This window comes from Mytilus edulis, chromosome 13 (genome assembly GCF_963676685.1).
Source record: "Mytilus edulis chromosome 13, xbMytEdul2.2, whole genome shotgun sequence".
Lineage (NCBI taxonomy): Eukaryota > Metazoa > Mollusca > Bivalvia > Mytilida > Mytilidae > Mytilus > Mytilus edulis.
Window position 1 is genome coordinate 35,389,160 of NC_092356.1, and position 18,052 is coordinate 35,407,211.

Here is an 18,052-nt window from a genome sequence, read left to right on the forward strand (position 1 = left end):
TGTTTGATCGATGTTTGCTCATCGTCCAGCAGCGAATATTTCATACAGAGGTTGTCCGGGTTGAAAATCAGGTAACTTTGGACTGTGTGTCTGCTTCTTGAAAATGAGGATATAGACATAAATTTTGCATTACAACAGGCCACCTACTAGAGTGACACTCTCTACACGAGGCATGGAATTGAACATCCAAGTTCTGACCGAAAGGGGCTGTGTACTTGTACATCCGTACATGATTTAATGTCAAAAATTTAATCGGACGGTTAATTACTCTTTCATAACTTATTTACTATTGGACGCCAGACAGATAACTTTCACCATTTAATAATCAAATAACGGTGGGGTGGGGATCTCCAGATTCGATATTCATATGTTAAGATGCGTCTGCGCTTTAGTATCACACAACGGAAAACATTAAAGAATTATGTCAAGCAATTGGTTATTGTCACAAGAGTCAACAGAACTATGTTCTTTATTGTCAACTAACCATATTTTTCTCTATTCACAAAGAATATGGGAATTGAGGATATTCGCTTAATTATGCTTATTTTTTACTTTTCGTCAAATATTCAAAATCCTATGGTTTTATCAATGGTGTGTCATTCAAAATTTTGCCTGCTGAAATTTTCTTTTCAAAATTTGACAAATAGTTTAAAAATACCATTTTTGAAATCTCATATAATTCATGTATTTTTTTCAAAGTTCTTGCATGAAAAAAATGTCGTTGGCAAGTGTATGAAAAATCGTGAGGAACATGTCCTTGATAAATTTGCAATGGCTTATATTTAAAATAACAAGGATACTGATATAGCATTATTTTAGTCGGCTTATTCAGTTCTGTCAATGTATAGTAGTCTCTTTAAAAGCTTGTTATTTGAAACAGAATGATGAACATCATTTAATAGCTATATGTGCTAAAAGTTACCATGCTATTAACTTTCTGTTTAATTTTTTAACCTTAAAATTTCAATCACAATTTGTTTCTATGCCTAATTATTTTAAAAAGCAGTTTCAAGTAGATCCTCACTATGCTATTAACTCTAACGTATGGGAGTGTCGGTATATCTGTAGACACACAACCGATCGATGTCATATTGAAGGATATTGATGAAGGTCAACAACCGCAAGAATGAAAAATCAGGTCAGAATTTACAAGAACTGATAAACGATATCAGTTAATTAAGTTTCCTAATACTTACATACGTCAAACCAAATATCTCTCTCTCTATATATATATATATTAAAAATCATAAGAACATGTGGTATGATTGCCAATGAGACAACTCTCCACATCTCCACAAGAGACCAAATAACACAGAAATTAACGCCTACAGGTCACCGTACTTCAACAATGAGCAAAGCCCATATTGTATAGTCAACTATAAAAGACCCCGAAATGACAATGTAAAACAATTCAAACGAGAGAACTAACGGCTTATTTATGTAGAAAAATTAACGAAAAACAAAAACAAACCGATATGTCGCTAATCGAGACTTACTATACAATTGAATGGCTACAATTGTTCTTGTTCTAATATACCATACAATGTTTTATATTTGTCATTTTTTCGGCTATTTATAGGTGACTATATGCGGTGTGGGTTTTACTCATTGTTTGAGGCAATACGGTGAGCTATAGTTTTTTATTTTCTGTCTCATTTAGTCTTTTGTGGAGAGTTGCTTCAATTTAACTGATACCACATCTTCTTAATTTGCAAGCTTGAGTAAACTTGACTGTGGTTAATTGGTAAACATACTTGACACGTTAAAAAATTAAAAATTAAATTGTTTCAAAATGTTTGTGCTCATCTATTTATCTGACAAAAGGACGAAAAAACTTTGGAATTAACATCTACATTAGGAGAAATAGCTCTAAAAATGAAAGTAAAATTATTCATAATGGGTAACAAATGTGAAGTATGTGTTCATAGATAATGATAAAGTTTAAAAGGATACCGAGGAATTCACACTTTATGATATTATTAAATGTAATCTTTTTGTTTATAAAGTATATTCATTATTGCAAATTCTAAATGAAAATAAACTGATCATTACATGACCCAAAAATACCGGTCCCTAAAGTATATATAAGTTTAAAGTTATAAATTTCTTCTTCGTTTTATAGATAACATGTCATTTTGACTGAACTGATTAATGTGGTACATGTCATATTGAAATCATACTTGACTACTTGCCATGTTGAAAACTCAAAATCGATATTGTTTCAAAATGTTCATGTTAATCTATTAATCTGACAAAAGGACGAAAAAACCTTGGAAATAACATGTGCATTAGGAGAAATGGCTCTAAAAATTAAAGTAAAATTATTCATAATGGGTAACAAATGTGAAGTATATGTTAATGATAAAGTTTAAAAGGATACCGAGGAATTCACACTTTATGATATTATTAAATGTAATCTTTTTGTTTATAAAGTATATTCATTATTGCAAATTCTACATGAAAATTAACTGATCATTACATGACCCTAAAGTATATATAAGTTTAAAGTTATAAATTTCTTCTTCGTTATATAGATAAAATGTCATTTTGACTAGTGCACAATTGATTAATGTGGTACATGTCATTGAAAGTAAGAGAAGAGAAACGCTACGTTAAGTAAAAGTCGAAAAGAAAATGAAAAAATAAGGAAGAACAAATGACAGCCCTTAACCACTGTTCATAAAACTCTAGATTCAGCATCACGAACACCGCTAAAACAGCCGGGATGAACTTTGATGCTCAATAAACTAGTAAGCTATCCGTCCCCGTTATGGTATCATCCGCCATTAAAAAAAAATGAGTTCTATTCAGTCTTGATTGGACATCATAAGGTCTGCTGATTGGTAAATATATCGTGCCTAATCTTTGATCATCAATCTCATAAATCATTGGTCCTGTCAATTAGCAAACCCTATCGTTTGTAAAAGCTTTGTAGGTTTGAAGTGCATCAATATTTATAGTCAATGACAAACATTGTTAGGGGAGGGTTGTTGCATTTGTATGTCCCTTTCCCGCTTTCAGCGGTTGTTATTAGATCAAGTTTGTCATATTGGTTATATTTTTTTTATAAATTAGGCCGTTAGTTTTCTCAATTGAATTGTTTTATATTTATCATATCGGGTCTTTTTGTAGAAGACTATACGTGGGTCTTTCTCAGTGTTTTTGTTGTTGTCATATTGTTACTTATTTTTATCATTTTTATTAGATTGTAAAAGCCTTGACCATGTACACATTTTAGTATTCATCTGTACCTTCCCGTTTTCAAAATTTCAAATGTGCTCAAGGTCTCGATCAAGTCGACGCTTTTCACGTCACACAAAACTACAAGAAAGAATCATTCAATTCTTGTAAGCTCAATGTATAATAATATACATCTAAGAGTTCAAATGATGTTTATCCTATGTGTTATTGATACTTTATGTAGCCAAAATATATAATTCACATATAAGCCATTTATAAGTATTGTTTGTATTACTGATAGGCTTGGTCAAAAGTCAATTAACTCTTCGGATATGGCCAAAGTTCAATCATAACAAATATGTATAGTTGATATCTATTATCTGTAATAGACCTTGGACATGTAGCCTTTTCAATAAATTATCCTTTATCCTTAAGGTCAAAGAAGCTTGACAACAGATGTATTTTATATACTTAAAATTCACAGACAATTTGACAAGGAATCAGATATAGATGTACCTTAAGCTTGATATACTAAATACTTGCGTTAAGAATATGAAAGTGTACATGTACTAATACATTAAACTGTAGACCGTATAAGTTCTCATTGGAAAACTTGTAATGCATAATTCATTTTCCGTTATTGAATGACAAAAATGACAAGATACCAATATATTATGTAATGCACCTATTGACATTTGAATGTGACTTCTTGGGATGAGAAATACAACTCTGACTGTTTAAGGAAATTAAATAAAAAATACTCAATTACTTGATGTGTTAGATTAAGCCAACAGCGACAAATTAATGCAGTTTGTGTGCACAAATTGCATTGTGACTTCGTCATTTTCATTTTGGTCACTTAGGCATACCACACTTAACAACAACTCTCTGGGGTCCGTAGTTGGCCTGTTAAACGGCAATTGCTTGTCACTATCCAGAAAAACCTTCATTTTCCATATATCACGTCATTTTTTTTTCTGAAGTCTTACCTTGCAGAACTTATCTGTTTTTATTAAAGTTTATGTGTGAGCGATCTGCTTTGTTTCATAAATACGAATAGCCAACGTTAATACAAGACCCTTGTCTTCGGAGGGATAAATCACATCATTCTGATTCAATGAAAATTTCTCTGAATCTGACATTATCACGATGTCATATCTCTTGTGGGGCATGATCTGCTTACCTTTCCGGAGCACCTGAGATCACCCCTAGTTTTTGGTGGGGTTCGTGTTGTTTATTCTTTAGTTTTCTATGTTGTGTCTTGTGTACTATTGTTTGTCTGTTTGTCCTTTTCATTTTTAGCCATGGCGTTGTCAGTTGTCTTTTTTTCTTGATCGACCAAATATTGGTAACGTTAGCAAGACGTTTTTTTTTCAACATACAACTGACATTCTCATGGGAACAAACTGGTTTCTTTTCTTGTTGGCTTGTTCCTTTATTCATATGAGGGTGATTTCATACAGGTTCTTCTTAGGAAGAATGAACAGAATATAACATCAATTTGATTGAAATACAGAACCTGCGTTCAAGCTTTGCTTACAAGGATCTGAAAACGCTCGATTCTACTGTTCCTATCAAATGTGACCTACCGAATTATACTTATCAACCAGGTATGTACTTACATGAGCAACACAACATGTGCCACATATGGAGCAGGATCGGCTTACCCTTCCAGAGTACCTAAGATCACCCGCAGTTTTTGGTGGGTTACAAAATGCTTAGTCTTAATTTTCTAAGATGTGTTTTGTGTAATGTTGTTTGTCTTTTAGGTCCTTTTCTGTTTTTTGCCATAGCATTATCCGACTCAGTTTGTTTTTGATTTATGAGTTTGAATATCCTTTATGGTATCTTTCGCCTCTCTTTTATAAGTTATAATATAGATATAAGAAGATGTGGTATGAGTGTCATTGAGATAAATCTTCATCCAAATCACAATTTGTAAAAAGTAAACCATTATAGGTCAAAGTACGGCCTTTAACCACCGAGCATTGGTTCACACCGAACAGCAAAATATGAAGGGCACCAAAATGAACTTTTTCGTGAAAGAAATTGCCACAGGAAGTCTTTTATTATTGAAAAACTAACCACTGAAAGTAAGATAATAAGTCAAAATGTATATATACTTTCTTCAATTTATTGTCATTAAATTCATTAACGGTGTCAATTTTACTGCACAAGATCCGTAATTTGACAATTATCAATGTCTTCTTGGTGGTGCCGGAGAAAATTTTTAAAATTCAATAGCTGATACAAAAGAATTGATCAAACCAACAAAGAAAATGATGACTACTGCACATCGCAGTTGATCTAACAATCTTACAAAGGAAAAAGTCAAATATAACTAAAATACCAAATTCTGAGGAAAAGTCTAAACGGAAAGTCTCTAAGCATATGGCAAAATCTCTGGAATTTGCGTCCTTTTTTTGTTATTTTGGATCTGCAGCTCTGATAAGAAGTGAAATTCAATTAGCAGATGATACATTGAACATTATATTGGTATCGTGTCATTTTTTATAATTATTTCTGGCACATATATCTAAAATTAAAAAAGAAAGAATTGTGCATTATATGTTTTAAAATGAGAACTTAAGTTATGCAGTTTAATATATTAGTACATGTACACTTTCATAATCTTAACGGAAGTGACTTATAGTATATCCAGATGTCTACATATTTTGTCAGCGGTCTATATCTGATTCCCTTGTCACGTTGCTTGATGTCTGTTAATTAAAAGTATATAAAATACTTCTGTGGTCAAGTTTCTTTGACCTTCACGACGAAGATCAATTGATGAATAGGCGATATGCCCAAGGTCTATAGATAGCAGATATCATCTACCAGTAAATATATTTGTTATAATTGAACTTTGGCCATACGCTAAAGAGCTATTTGACACTTTTGATCGTGAATATCAATAACACAAACAATACTTATAAATAGCTTATATATATGAATAATATATTTTGTCTACATCCAGTAGCAATAACACATATATAGGACAAACATCGTTTCAACTCTTAGATGTGTATTACTTGCATTAAACTTACAAGAATTGAATCTTAAGCAAATTGTACCGCAATTACTAGTATATGCAACCGTACGGTCTTCGACATTGACAAAAACCGACACCGTATAGTCTGCTACAAACAGCCCCTATATGAAAAATATAAAACAATTCATTTGATAAAATAACGGCCTAATTAAACAAAAAACAATTCGAGAAAAACAAACATATGACAACAACTGCTGAAGTACAGGCTCCTAAGGACATACAGACTTGCTGAAAGACAAAAGATGTTGTGAACATTGCGTACAGATTTTTATCTCGGTGTTAATGCTGCATATATTTCTTGAAATGGAAATTAGTACACAAGACAGAACTGTCATCTTTATTTTTTATTCAAACATACAATTGTATAAAGTATACATGTTCAAAAATTACATAGTCTGCAGTGAGGACACTACTTTGAGATTCAAAATTCCAGTAATAGACTGAGGTAACCAACTCATGTTAATCCAAAGTTTGTTAATTGTTTTAGTTTTCTATGTTTGGGTTCCTATATATTCTAAGCAAGATTAAGTGTGTATCTGCTCTTTGGTTGGGTTGTTGTCTTTTTGACATATTCCCCATTTCCGTTCTCAATTCAATTGGGAATATAAGAATAGTTTATAAATTATTTCATTGCACAACTTTGTGAGCATCATGATTGATATTAATGTGAATGTCATGTTGTCCATCACTGGTTCTTATTTGGAATAATGAATATCGAATATGCTTTATTGGAATAAGTTTCGCTTAACGCTCTTACGATTCTTATTACTGGCATATCCTACAAAGCCAAAAATATCAAAGAACTGAGAGAAATATAAAATTAGCTATCTCTTTGACCTGAATTAGCAGTGACATCGGACGTTAAACAGACATTCATTCATTTATCTGTCCAATCATCAATGACATGGAACTATGTTAATGATAGTTTGAAATGATATTATTTATGATATGAAGTTAATGTTCACATATAGTAACCATGTAATAATGAATGTCATGATAAATGTACGCAATGGATTTTTATTGTGCATCAAACGCTGAGCTGAATTTCCGGTTGATCCTCTTCTGTTTATAGGTATCCGTCTAAACACGGAAGTTGTTACAGTCGACCAAGGTTTAGTATGGTCCACATTCACATTTATATTGTTGTGGTTAGGAATCTGTATTATCTGGATTTGGGGTTTACTTCCGCAAGGCAGGGCACTTGCATCAGTGACCACTGAAAACGCAAGAAATGAATTAGTTTTCTGCAAATCGTATTAGTGCAAGGGATTTATTCTTTATATATATATAAATTTTATGCAGTTAATAGCCAGTATCTTGTATTTTTTCAATTTTAGTTTCTTGTGTACAATTCGGAAATTAGTATGGCGTCCATTATCACTGAACTAGTATATATTTGTTTGGGGGCCAGCTGAAGGACGCCTCCGGGTGCGGGAATGTCTCGCTACATTGAAGACCTGTTAGTGACCTTCTGCTGTTGTTTTTTCTATGGTCGGGTTGTTGTCTCTTTGACACATTCCCCATTTCCATTTTCAATTTTAATATTCAATTAAACATATCCATTAGGTAATGAACCAATCTATATACGGTATACAATTATTTGACCACCGACGTCATTATGTTTGTTATGTTGATAAGACTGCGCAACGGCAAATACGTGAAGTCTTCTTGTCATTTTTGATTGCGATTATTTTGGTAATTGTAGAATCTTCGTTTATAATATGCAATGTATGTCAAAATATATTTAGTTCACATCGTAACAGTTCAATTACACAGAGAAACAAGTGATCATTATGATGAAGATCTTATTGACAACCTATTTGTTGATATTGGAGGTAGACTATTTCAATAAACAGTCAGCATTTCTATTGGAACTAACTCTTTTCCGAAAATGCCTGTACCAATTGAAGTCAGAAATATGACAGCTGTTTGCCATTGGTTTGATGTGTTTGAGCTTTTGTTTTTGCCATTTTATAAGGGACTTTCCGTTTTGAATTTTCCTCGGAGTTCAGTATTTTTGTGAATTAACTATTTCCCGACCTCTTTTTCCATATTAGTCTATGTTCTTTCAGACTCTTGTCAATAACAAGAAGATCCAAGAAGTAGATCAATTAATTTCACATTCAGATATATTGATGATGTTCTTTCTATTTATAATCAACACTTTATAGGTTGATTCCAGAACTAGAAATTAAAGAAACAGCAGACACGGATTCGTCTGTCTCATTTTTAGACTTATACCTCGAATTTGACATAATTTCCACCACCTAAGTAGCAATAGACTACCTTCACCTTTATGAGATCTACATTTCCCAACTTATTCGATATTCAAGAGCTTGCAGCTGCTATACAGACATTGTAAAACGTCACCAGCGTCTTAACAGAAAGTTATGAATCAGGGTAATGTCAAAGCACGTCTCGTCTTTAAAAAAAACTTTATCTGAAGATACCAAGATCTTGTTGATAAATATTCCGAATGAACTTCACAAATAATACACGACAGTCATGAAGTATAACTTCTAGGTACTGACATTGTTTGTAATCTTTTAATTACGTATTGTGGTGTTCTTTTATTTTTTCTTGTAAATTATTACATTTACTGTATAATATCCATTTGACGTGGCTCGGGACTTATACATCTAGTCATTTTGTTCCTGGGCTATGGTATTTTTTTTGTATTCTTGTTTTTCGTGTTTGCTAATGTGCCTTGTCTAAATGCCTCTTTGTTTTTTTTTATTGACGAATTTGTTTGTCTTATATTGATTAAGATTATAACAACATGTTGACTGTTGCACCCCTATTTATGACTTTTTACCACTGGTCCAGGATTATGGCTGTTTGTTTTATTCACCCATTTTTGTTATTCTAACGGAATTTTATGCGACTGTCATACAAGTGAGAGGTTAAGCTATCTTTAAAACCAGGTTCAATCTACCATTTTCTACATAAGAAAACGCCTCTACCAAGTCACGAATATAACAGTTGTTATCTGTTCGTTAATTGTGTTTGAGCTTTTAATTTTGCCATTTGATTAGGGACTTTCTGTTTTGAATCTTCCTCGGAGTACGGTACTTGTTATTTTACTTTTTACACGTTGCTATGGTCTCAAGTTTAATAACTATACTTTATATCAATTAAATATCTTCATACATACCGTTAATTCCCTGTAGTAAGAAACAAAGTATTGCACATAGGACACATGTTCCCGGTATTGACATCTGCAAATTAAAATGTGATTGTTTGAATGCTGGTTTGATATAGGAAGATGTGGTATTGATGCTAATGAGACAACTATCCATCCAAGTAACAATTTATAAAAGTAAACCATTATATGTCAAGGTACGGCCATCAGCAAGGAGCCTTGGCTCACAACGAACAGCAAGCTATAAAGGGCCCCGTAAATTATAAGTGTAAAACAATTCAAAAGGGAAAACCAACGGTCTAATCTATATACTAGTATATACACGAGAAACACGTATGAATTACATAAATAGACGACAACCACTGAACATCAGATTCCTGACTTAGGACAGGTGCAAAAATTTGCAGCGGGATTACACGTTTTAATGGTACCAAACCTTCTCCCTTTTCTGAAACAACAGTTTAATATTACAATATAGAAAGACACACACTATAAAATATCAATTGGAATGTTTTACTCACTCAAAAAATACTTACTTAACTTCCAGTGTCAAAATTTAGTACGGCAAAAAATAGCAATTACTAAACAATTACTCAAAAGTTTTCACAAAGACATGATTTAACGAAACATGTGATTGGAGTAAAGATCTCCAAGGGCCGCTCCATTTCAAGTAATGGACCGTAATCGTAACCCTGTCGAAAGAGTAGCGGACATAGATTTACGTTGTTGTATCGTGGTTCCTTAATTCCAAGAGGGCGTGAAATTCTTCCAACACTTGACATAATATTCAACATCAACTAATTATTCCATCGGAAGTGACTGCTTATTTATTCGTCCCTCTAGATTTGTACTAGGATTCGTCGGCTTAGGTTCAAGATGCTTGCTATTTGTATTGCTACCTATTTGTTATGTTTGGATGATGTGTTTCTATGCTATAACTATTGACATTCCTATGCGAGCCAACTGTACTCCATTTTTTGTTTCCCTATCCATACGAGGCTAGCTTGATTTACCAAGTCAGGAAAATGGCCATTGTTATTATATATAGTTCGTTTCTGTGTGTGTTAAATTTTAATGGTGTGTTTCTGTTGTGTCGTAGTTCTCCTCTTATATTTGATGTGTTTCCCTCAGTTTTAATTTTTAACCCGGATTCGTTCTTTTTCTCAATCGATTTATGAATTTCGAAAAGCGGTTTATTACTGTTTCCTTTATTTGACACCTCATTTAGAATAAAAAGAAGCTAGTATTATTCTTTAACTTAATGTTCCAATGTAAAAATGTTGTCCTCTCACTTAAAATTGGCGACTATTGATGAACACATCTTTTGCTAGGAACTTCAAGAAACGGATAACTAATTATATCTTTACCGTATGCGCCTAGGTAATGAGAATATGTTGCGACCTAAACTGCACAAGCCGATCTTTATTTTTCTCGATAATAATTACCCCAAAAGGCTTTTACTTGTCTTTGACTAACAACATAGGTGCAAACTAGTTGAGCAGGATCTGCATACTCTTCCGAAACACCTGCGAGTTTGGTTGGATTTTTTTGCTGAGTCTGTGTCTGTGTAGTGTGTTGTCATTGTTTTCTTCGACTTATGATTTTTTTTATACTTTTCTTGTCTTCTGCATCTTTCTCACTATTTTAAGAAAAGATATAAATTTGCGAAAACGTATACTTTTGTTAAAAACACATATTAACCCTTCAGAAAACTTACCTTAATATTCGTTGGTGAAAATAGCAACTTTACATTTCAAAATATGCACGTTTTATATTATTTCCATCAAAATCATGAGTAATTTTAAATCATATTCTGAGTAAGGGATTTAACATGTGTATTTAGGATGGTAATGATTTATCCCACTACAGTGCATTGATTTTAAAAGCAGTAATATGGTTAGCCAACTTTTATCTCCAATTTGATAAATTATTTCATATCGTTTCAACATTTTTTAATTTAGATATATTAGCCAAATGTTTATCTTAAATTTTGGCAATGTCTCTTGCATTATCAGCTTATAAGAATTACTCTACGCTCATGTAGAGTTTTCAAATTTTGATTAAGTCTTTCAATCATTCCTTAACAACAACATTTACAATTTTTAAAGTTAAAATTGTGGCAGGATGAATAAGATCTTTCATATCTGAACTATAAATTGAAAAAAAACCTTTTTAGATCAATTTCAGTCTAGCTTGGAAACAAATCTTAAAAGTAATGCACAAGATAAACCGCCAAAATTGGCTCCGTTAAACAGTTACAGCTCAATACTGGCGGGTAGTACTGGCCTATGGTCAAGGTAAAGACGTCAGACTTTGGAATGTTAGGAAATTCTTTATCAAGGCGTTGGTTTTGACTAATAATATTTTTATTTCAAAGATCATTATTGTAGAAAATAAAGGTTCGGTCCTCGTGGTTTTGGACTATGTCCGTCATTCATCTTAATTATTTGTTTCTCATCGACAATCCAGACCACCAATTTAAGTCATTTAATTATCTTTATTGGTATAATGTATCATTCCTGTATATACCGATAAGGAATGTAAATTGGAATTCACGATTTAAACATGTCACATAATGGACTTCCGGATTGCAAATGTTGCCTTCCGGATAGTTCAGAATTTCAACATTTAACTGTCTCCAAGAAGTAGCTACTCCAATCCTTTTTGAGGTAGGGATGATCAGCTGAGATATAGCCATTACCTCACTTTCAGTCATATTTCTAATAACAAAATTATATGGAAGCGTATTAGCGCCACACATTTTTTTTATTTATTTTTTCTTTCTATCTTTGCGTTATAACAAACCTTTGCGTTGTAACGCAAACCTATGCGAAATTGCGTTATAACGCAAACATTTGCGTTAAAACGCAAACATTTGTGTTATCTTATTTCTTATTTAAGATTCAAGGGAAACAGCAGTTATTAATGGAGAAGGCTGTATATATTAAAGTTTATCATCTTTGTAGTTATTGCAAAGGAAAATACTTGAATAATTAGAACATATCATTGACTAATAATGAGCATAATAATATAAGAAGATGTGGTATGAGTGCCAATAAGAAAACTCTCCATCTAAGTCACTATTCATAAAAGTAAACCATTATAGTCCAAAGTACGGTCTTCAACACGGAGCATTGACTCTCATCGAACAGCAAACTATAAAGGCCCCCAAAAACGATATCCATGTTACTACTAGTATATATAGTCATTCTCAAAATCAGTCAAAATCTGTGTTTCCAAGCTATTAATTTATTAGATTGAATGTTAGCATTTCCAATTAAGATTTTTTATGAAGTTAATAGTGAAAACTGTATATATTAGAGCTTTTTTATGTCACTTCTTGCATGAATAAAAACAATAACAAAATGTACATCCATTTCTGTAGCTTAGAACGTGTTCCCACAACCCAATCCATTAATGATAAGTATTTTGAATAGATATTTGCATGTTTTTTTTTTCACAAAATTGTTGCAAATTATATCAAACTAATCTAAATGAAACCAAATATAGCATACAATTACACACATTAAATTAATTTCTATTACTAAAAACTACATTTATGACTGTCGCTGAACTAACGGTCATTCCAGTAACATTTGCTAAATTTATGAAATAATGAAGGATCCTTACTGTTGATGAGGCTGCAACTTCCTGTTAGAGCCTCACTATCATAACTCTTTGAATACAGCATGCTGCTGCCAGAAGTTGAAAACAAAAAGTTTTGAAAGAAAACAGATTTGTAAGTAGCCCATTAAAATATATTACTCATATGTCAATACCGTAACAGTGTTTTGAAAAACAAAATTAAAATTTCATGATTTGATCTTTTAACAGAGATAAGACAGAATATTCATCTCTTTTTTTAGCAGAAGGGAAATTCCCCTGAGGGAGCGGTTATTTATATCTTTACCAAATTTTATAAATATGTCATTCCAGTAACAGTCCTTACAGTAACATTGAAATATGTTACAGTAAGGACATGTTTTGTTATTGGATTGAACATTTCTTGCAAAATTATACTCTAAATGCCTTCAAATGATATTCTATTTTGTTAAGTTATGTTATTTAATACTTAGATGTGAAGTATGAAATAGATGTATTAAGAAACAACAGAAATGTTTAACTTTAAGTGAACGGAGCACACATTTCCATATTTTTGTTACAGTAAAGACATAAATTTGTTACTGGATAGAACATTTCTTGCAATATTATACTCTAAATGCCTTCAAATGATATTTTATTATGTATTCAACAGTAGAGAAACATCAAATTTTAAGTATGTATGTAACACTCCCAAACGTGTCCTTCCCCCCAAAACGTGTCCGATTCTCCCAAACGTGTCTTTTCTCCCTAAACGTGTCCGGAATGTACAATATTTCCCAAACGTGTCCGATTTCATAACCCCCAAACGTGTCCGATAATTGTTATTCGCCAAAACGTGTCCAATATTTAACGCCAAAACGTTACACGTCTTTTAGCGCTTTTACATGTATCTCTTAAATAAAATCGCTGATAACGTTTACGGCAATTCTATGATGGGAGACACACGTGATGAAGATGTCATTTATCAGATTAAGTTAGTTCGATGTAGGTTTTTAATGATTATAATAATTGCAAAATTAATCTGTTATTATTAAGTAACTTTGACTGCAGTTGTTTATTGTCCAGTTGCAAGTATTTCATATTCGTTTAGAGCGAACATACACATAGTTCTGGAGTTAAATTAATCGTTAACTTTGTTAATTATTTTGTACTTATAAACTCCGATGATGCCTTTTATATTTATCCGAATATTGCATGGCGGGGTTTTAACAGTATTTTTTTTACTTTTGTCAATGTGTGTATTTCAAAAGCCCATCAAATTATAAACTTGTTATCCGGGTTTTTAATAAATTTTAGGTTTCCACCATCACTAAAGACACACGATAAGAAACATAACGTCCAGTGCCAAATATTTAATGCATAAGTTTTATAGATTCTTTTTTTTATGAATATTACTGTTATGTGATCAACGCCGGTTTTAAATGCAAATTTATTTTGTAGTGTATAAATAAACTTTAGAATGTTGATTACGTATTGTCCAGTTGCAAGTACTTTATGCATATTTAGAGCGCACAATAGTTTTGCAAGTTTTAATGTTTTTACAGTTGTACTGTACACATTAACTTTAAACTAAACTTTAAACTGATGATCGCGTATTGTAAAGTTGCAAGTATGTCATGCATATTTAGAGAGAACATACAAGTTTTAATGTTTTTGCAGTTCTATTTAGAGAGAACATAGGCTACCTGTTTTTTTTTTTTTTTTTTTTTTTATTTACATTTAAACATACATGTTTTTATGTTTTTACTGTTCTTTTGTTAAAATAAACTCTAGACTGCTGGTTGCATATTGTCCAGTTGAAAGTATTTCTTGCAAATTAGAGAAAACATACAAGTTTTAATGTTTTTTTCAGTTCTACTGAATAAATTAACTTTAGGCTGTTGATTGCGAATTGTCCAGTTGTCAGTATTTCATGCATAATTAGAGAGAACATTAAAGTTTTAACGCGCAGAGAAAGGGACACTTTGACCCGTTAACTGTACTGTTTAACTCAACATGTTTGCTTACAATTTACAAACGAAATAGCCGAAATGACGCCCCCACTTTCAGCCAGTTTAATTCTTCCGTTTTGAAAAAGTACTAACGTGCTTATGTATATTTTTAATGAAATGGTAAAATTAGTATACGTTAATGAAATAGCAATAACCAAATAACGCTTGATATGGACACGTTTTGGGGATTGGACACGTTTGGGGGCTAGTTGAGAAATGGACACGTTTGGGCGTTTATACAAATGACACGTTTTGGCGCAGTTTTCAACTAGACATGTTTGGGGGAATCGGACACGTTTGGGGGGAAGGACACGTTTCTGAGTGTTACATGTATACAATAATTCATATATGCAATCTTGTTTGATGGCCAATATATTTGAAAATACTATCTTTTATTATTCTATAATGTTGTTGGACAGACATATTTCACATTTTGATATATTTATACCAAAAGCAATCCGTTGAACCATTTTCTACTGTATTCTATAATCTGATAGTTATATTAACTTCAATTAAAAACAACCTCACTGATCAAACTTAGCTTTCCTTTTAAGAAACCTATGGTAGAGCTAGTGCAATACAAATATTAAATGATAATTTAAAACAACCAGAACATTCTCTATAAACAAGGGTCTCTATTTCATATATTCTTTATTTACAGATATGGGTATGTCTAACGCTGAAAGATAAAGAAAATTCAGAGAAAATCGAAATAAAGATCTTGTAAAGAGAGAGGCCTATCTGAATAAAGAAAAAGAAAGATATCAAAAAGAAAAGAGAACTGGAAAAAAGAAAAGTGTAAAAGATATGACAGAACGGGAAAAGAGATCTGCAAGGAAAAGATGGAAAACACCAAAACATAAAGAGAGATCAGCCAAAACGACACTACTCAAATTAATGACTCCGCCTAACACTCCAGAATCATCTCCAAATTTGCAACCTGGTCCTTCTCGTCAGAAAGTACAGAGTGTAAAAAAAAGAAATAGAGATCAGGCAAAATGTTACAGGGACAACAAAATCTTGGAAGACAAATTGGCTAAACAAAATAGAAAAATGCAAATGTATAAACAAAGATATCTGAGAGAAAAAAGGAAGGGGGCAAACCTTGACAAGCTTTGTCCGGACACTCCTAGAACAAAAACAAAACAATTACTAAGAAATTTCTCACAAAAGGTAGTACGGAAAACCCTAATTTATCATTATGCAATGGAGGGATAGATCAAACAATCCTATCAGAACATAAAGGACAACTCGCAAAAAAGAAGTATGGCAGCCATTTTAAGGGGTTCACTGCTGAGAAAATATCAGTTGAAAACACTTGCTCTTCGAAACTGTGGTATAGATGTGAGAAATACCTTAAAGGTAAAAACAAGCCTATCAAGAAGAATGTGTAAACCAGTTAGAGAATTTTACGAACGTAATGATGTATCAAGACTATCAACTGGGGTGAAACAAACTGTTACATTTAAGAAAATTAAGAAGCAGCGACGGATTTTACTTGATACTTTACAAAATATTCATTTAAAATTCTTGTCTGAGTCAAACACAAAAGTGAGTTATTCAACATTCTGTAGATTGCGGCCATTTTGGGTGGTATTTCCAAATGAAAGTGACAGAAGCACTTGTCTGTGCAAGCTATGTGAGAATACTAAGTATATTGCTCATGCCTTAAAAAGATCAAATATAATTGAAACAGATGACTAAGAAAAAAATTATTGATGGGCTGACTTGTGATCAAGATACATATTTGCTGAAAAGAAGATGCATGTTTGGAACATGTGAAGTCTGTAAAGACAACAGGATATCTTATGATACATCTAAAGGAAATGACAAAGTTGAATTTAGTCAGTGGGCATCAAAGATCGAAAAAAGACTGGTAAAAGAAGAAGAAATGAACATCACCCTTACTATCAAGGAGACAATGGAAATGTCTGCTTCAGATCTGGTTAATAAATTTGAAGATGAGCTGGTCAGGTTTAAAAAACATGTATTTACAATAAGAGCACAGTATGGATACTTCAAGAACAGAAAACAATCTCTAAAAAAGGATGAGTGCTTGTTACACATTGACTTTTCAGAAAATTATGTTTGTAAAATGAGTGAAGAAATTCAAAGCATGCATTTTGGCGCCTCAAAGAAACAGCTATCCCTACATACTGGAGTTTACTATGTTTCCAACTATCAAAAAACCTTTTGCACAGTTTCTGAGAATTTACAACATGATCCTGCAGGGATTTGGGCACATTTAAAACCAATTCTAAAAAGAATAAAACAGGAGAGCCCTGATGTTACCTCCCTTGAAATATTCAGTGACGGTCCAACAACCCAGTATCGCCATAAGGGAAACTTTTATCTAGCTTGTACAAACCTTCCAAAATACGGCTTTCAAAACTTTTGCTGGAACTTTTTTGAAGCTGGTCATGGCAAAGGAATACCAGATGCTGTAGGTGGTGCTTTAAAGAGACATGCTGACACAGAAGTTAAATTTGGTAAGGATATTACGAATGCAGATATATTTTTAGACTGTATGTCTAACAGTGAGAGTGTTGGTTATTTAGTAACTGACAGAGATATACAAAAGAAGCAAAAAGTACTACAAGCTGCACAGTTAAAGCCAATTCCAGGTACAATGAAGTTACACCAACTGATCTTTCAGACAGAGTATGAGATTGCTTACAGAAATATAAGTTGTACTTGCCAGGAACCAAGTGACTGCTCATCGTGTACTGGACAAGAAATCAAGTTTTCAAGGATAGTGGCAGATGAAAAACAGCAAGAAGTCAAAACAAAATTGAAACCACAATCGTTAGAATCTCCTTATGCTGTTGACTTGACTGAAGAAAATCGACCCAGTAAACCAAAAAAAGCAAAAACAGAGGAACAGACAAATATTGAATTGCCATTTGACATGAATGAAACAATATACTGCCTTAAGAATGTGAAATCACACAGACAGTTAAAGAGTAGATGTAGCCAACTTATAAAAGACCTTGGGACCTTGGAAAGTAACCCATTGATGATTAATATCATGGACCAAAGAATGGAAGTTGATGCAAAAGCAATGGATAATTATCCAGATGATGT

At 32.6% G+C, this 18,052-nt stretch overlaps 1 long non-coding RNA gene across 1 annotated transcript; it reads right to left on the minus strand.

Moving 5' to 3' along the window:
• Positions 1–6,621: 6,621 nt before the first annotated feature.
• On the minus strand, positions 6,622–11,326 carry LOC139500817 (uncharacterized). Its single transcript, XR_011658369.1, has 3 exons — positions 11,092–11,326; positions 9,387–9,450; positions 6,622–7,448 (listed from the first exon to the last, which is right to left on the minus strand). It is a non-coding gene; the product is annotated as an uncharacterized lncRNA (long non-coding RNA).
• Between the last annotated feature and the right edge of the window lie 6,726 nt (positions 11,327–18,052).